Source organism: Macadamia integrifolia, unplaced genomic scaffold, assembly GCF_013358625.1.
Source record: "Macadamia integrifolia cultivar HAES 741 unplaced genomic scaffold, SCU_Mint_v3 scaffold1146, whole genome shotgun sequence".
Classification (NCBI taxonomy): Eukaryota; Viridiplantae; Streptophyta; class Magnoliopsida; order Proteales; family Proteaceae; genus Macadamia; species Macadamia integrifolia.
Window position 1 is genome coordinate 110001 of NW_024868101.1, and position 5000 is coordinate 115000.

Here is a 5000-nt window from a genome sequence, read left to right on the forward strand (position 1 = left end):
AAATGAACAAGGGAAGGGGGGAAGGGACATATGATTTGTCTCCACTTGCAAGCTTGCAACCTATGTTCATCAGAGACCCACATTAATGCTATATTATAACACTTCCGACAGGTGGCATACAAACACCTCCACCCCTAGGCACGACTTAGAAACGTATTTCTCCAAATACCACAAGGCCACAAAACCGAGCATGAGAAAACTCTTGCAAGCAACAAACCCACAAGAATGCAATTTTCCTTTTAGAAACAAAAGTGTGTGGGGGGGGGGGAAGGGGAGGGACTCGTGATCTCTCCCCCTGCAAGCTTGCAAACCTTTGTTCTCCAGAGACCCACGTTAATGTCGCATTATAACACCTGTGGCAGGAGGCATGCAAATACCTCCGCACCCAGGCGCGACTTAGAAATGCATTTCTCCAAATACCATTAAGGCCACAAAACCGAGCATGAGAAAACTCTTGCAAGCAACAAACCCACGAGAATGCAATTTTCTTTTTAAAAACAAAAGTGGGGGCGGGGGAGGGGGAGGGACTCGTGATTTGTCTCCATCTGCAAGCACGCAAACCTATGTTCTCCAGAGACCCACGTTAATGTCGCTTTATAACACTTGCGGCATGAGGCATGCAAACACCTCCGCACCTAGGCACAACTTAGAAATGCATTCCTCCAAATACCAAAGGCCACAAAACCGAGCATGACAAAACTCTTGCAAGCAACATACCCATGAGAAAGGAGATTTTTTTAAAAAGCCAGGAGGGGGGAGGGACTCATGATCTACCACCACCTGCAAGCTTGCAACCTATGTTCTCTAGAGACCCACGTTAATGTCGTATTATAACACTGGACGCAAAAAGGCATGCAAGCACCTCCACACCTACGCACAAGTTAGAAATGCACTTCTCCAAATAGCGTAGGCCATGAAAAAACCCTTGCAAGCAACAAACCCACAATAGTGCAATTTAAAAAATCAAAAAACAATGGGATGGAGGGGAGGGACCAACCAAATATTTATTGTGCATATTGACTTGACCAATGATTCCGTCAAATGTAGACAACACCCCACCCCTTGCACCATGACCTACATCTGACGACAAGCCATAGAGCAGAGAGGGGTGGAAATGCGTGACAACGACCATGCTCGTAAAAAGTGGCACTAGCACAACTGCACATGGCAGGAAGCAAACCACGTCAAACTGCCAAGGTGCCTAGATGGGATTAATTAACGGGGTCAATACGTCAATCCACATTTTTCACATGCCATGACTCCCTTGGGCATGCTGTACAAAACTAGCAAAAGTGGCAGTAGGCTGCGATGAGGGTGTAACTGCAGTGTGCAGGCAACCGCCATGCAAACCCACCAGCACACATTGGCCAGCCAAGGTTCAAAACAAGGGGCTAATCATCCGGACCATCATGCCATGTTGTTGTTTTTCATATGCCATGCAACTCTTGGGAATGATTTGTGGCTACCGGCGTATGTGGCAGTAGATATGTAGGGACCCATGCACACCCAGCAGCACTCCATGGCAGGCCACAGCGCACATCAAAGGCAATCATCGGAGCCAACGTGCCTTGATGGTGATTTTCACATGCCAAGCCTATCTTGGGCATACCATGCGGCTACGGGCGCATCTGGCAGTAGCTGTGGGGGCACGGCAGCACAAGGCATGAACCCTTGCGCACCCAACAGCCCAGGGTGGCAGGCAGCGCTGTGCGGAAGAGGGGTTGAACATTGGGATGCATTGGCCATTTCCTTGTTTTCAAAAGCCATACCTCTCTAGAAACTACTGTGCAGCTATGGACACATGTGTCAGCAACTGTGGGGGTATGGCAGCGGTAAGTAGGGAGCCATGGGGACCCAGTAGCACACGGTTGCAGGCAGTGGTGTGCAGTAGATGGGCTGACCATCTGGACAGACGAGCCATGTACTTATTTTCACATACATACCAAGCCTTTGTTGGGCTTTCTTTGCAGCTACGAGCGCAGGATGCAACAGCTGTCCAGGCATAGCGGTATATATTAGGCAACCACGAGGGCAAAGCAGCACGCCATGGCAGGCGCAATGCACACCAAGGGCAAAATCTACGAAATCGACATACCGTGAAGGTGTTTCGCACAGGCGATGCCACTCTTGGGCAAGGTGTACGATGACTGATGCATGTGGCGGAAGATGTAGAGGCACTGCAGCGCTAGGCAGGTAGCCATGCGTGCCCCGCAGCACACAATGGCAAGCAACTATGTGTAGCAGAGGGGATGACTGTCTGGACGGACGTGCAATTTACATGTTTTCACAAACCACACCTTCCTAGGAAATGTTGTACGTCGACGGGCACATGTGGCATCAGAAGTGGGGGCATGGTAGCGCATGGTAGCCATCCACGTGCACCCAGCAGCCCACGAAGGCAGGCAACGCTATGGGCAGAAGGGGGCGGCGTTGCATGACAGAAGGGCTGACCATTTGCAGGCACGTCCACCTTCGTTGGGCATGCTGTGCCGCGACTGGCACATGTTACAGTAGCTGCGGGCACATGGCATGGAAGGTAGGCAACTAGCCACACGCGTCCAGCCGCAAGCAGTGGCAGGCCTCGACGCACACCAAGGGTCAACTCATCGAAACCCACGTGCCATTTCACTTTTTGTTACCATGCCATGGGTCTTTTGGGTTTGCCTACCATGCCTACTCATTGTCTGCTGCCCCTCTGTGCGGCCCCTTGAAAACTACCCGGGGAGTGGCACCCCCCTCCCTCAAGGTAGCTCTTATGCTATTTGCCCCTTTCCAGAAGGACACATAACCCCCCCCCAAAATATACCGGTCTATTTTTTGAGCTTCAAATATCCAAATCAAATGAAACTTGGTATGAAATTAAGGAAAAATCCAAATAATATTTTCATATAAAAATCATTTTTTTTGGATAAATATTTATTTTTTATTAACTTTTTAATATAAAAAAACATATTAAATTCAAAAAACTATGAAAAATCCATTTTAATGTATTTTTCTGAAAACTAAATTTCGGATGTCTTCCAAAGGTTGATAGAATATTCTGAAAAAATATTGGACCATTCCAACATATTTTGATATTTTTTAATATTTTATGATTGAAACATTACGAAAAATACCCAAAAAAATGGAAATGCGGGGTTTAAGTGAAAATGATTGTACTTTGGGAGCCAATTAGCCAATTGCAAGGCTTTTCTAACCCAAAGGGATGTTTTGCACAACATGATTTAAAGGCCCAAACTATGTTGTGCGGGCATGGCCTTGGCGTGTGCAGCAGTCGGTGCCTCGTGCGCAGCCGAAGTTCTTAAAGGAGCCTCTGTTGCATGGGCCACGGGGACCACGGTAGCACCCATGTGTGAGCCACGTGCGTGCGGCTATGTGCACGGTGGACTACAGACGTGGGCACGAAGGTGCAGCAATGCGTACAACCTTACGCCCGCCATGTGCTGAAATGCCCATGGCATGTGCGGCCATGCCAGCCATCATGATTGACACAAGGGGGGCCATGCTAGTGAAATTGCACGCGGTAGTGCAGCCATGGGCGATGCATGTTCGACCTCGCAACGTAACCTTGTGCACGGCGGTGCATCCATGCCTGCAACCTCAAGCATGGCACTTCCGATAAATCCTGAAACCCAGCGCGCGGTGAGGCATTGATGGGCGTGGCACATGCGGCCATGCATGCGACCTGGGGGGCGGTGTGAAGCAATGCACGCAACTTTGCGAGTGGTAGGGCAGCCAGGGGCACGGCATGTGCGGCCATGCTAGCAACCTTGTGCCCGTTGGTGCAGCCAAACGAGCAGCCTGTGAGGCGTGGAACGTAACCTTATGCGCGGCAGTGCAGCCATCTGATTGTCATGTGTGCCATGCCTACAAACTTTCACGCGGCATATGCTGCCACGCGCGAAACCGTGTGTGAGGCTTGTGCATCCTTGGTCGCAGCCATGTGCGAGGAAGTGCGGCACGGGCAGCAACCCAGCGCGCGCTACCTGTATCATTGCCCGCAGCCATGTGCGACCATGCCTACCACCTTGCGTGTGGTTGAGCAACCTTTCTCGCAGCAATGTGTGTTGTTGCCTGCCACCTAACGCGTGGTGTGCACCCTTGCCCAAAGCCATGTGCGCGCGGTGGCCTGCACCCCTGCTCACAATAGTGGAGCCTTACCTGCAACCGTGCCCGAGGTTACGTGTAACCACGTGTGTGGTATTGTAGCCACGCCCGCATCCATGTGCGTGGTAGCCTGCCTCTACGACAGCAGCCTTGCGCGTGCTAGTGCAACCTTGCCTGCAGCGATGCCTACACCTTGTGCGTCCATGCCAACTACCTTCCACACGGTAGTGCAACCATGCCTGCCACCATGCACGCACATTGTGCGGCCCTACGTTCGGTATTGCCGCCTTGTGCACTGCCATCGTATGCACTTAGGCACCCGTAGGGGGGCACGCGTAGGCATTGTCATGGGCACGTATATGTGCACACTTGCGGTATTCAAGAGCACAATTAGGCGACAGTTGGGCTACACTTGGGTGCACACGTAGACACACTTATTCAACACTTGCGGCCACGTATAGGCACATTTAAGGCGACACTTGAGGCATTCAAGAGCATGCACAAGCACACTTGGGTGGACACTTAGGCAACAGTTGTGGGCATGTATGGGCACACTTAGGCAACAAAACACTTGTGCCATTCATTGTGCACATGTAGTCAACACTTGGGGTGTTGTGCAACCATTCACTGTGTACACGTGGGCACACGTAGTCAACACTTGGGGTGTTGTGCAACCATTCACTGTGTACACGTGGGCACACGTAGTCAACACTTGGGGGCATGCGTAGGCACACACTTGGGCCATTTAAGAGCACGTTGTCACTGCTTTAGACCTTTCTAAGCAACCGCGCCGGCACTTAGCACTTCCACTAGCGCTAAGTCAGCCTAACCACCCTCCTTAAGGGACTAGGGAAGAGAAGAAGTGAACATAAGAGTGAGTTTGAGAAGAATGA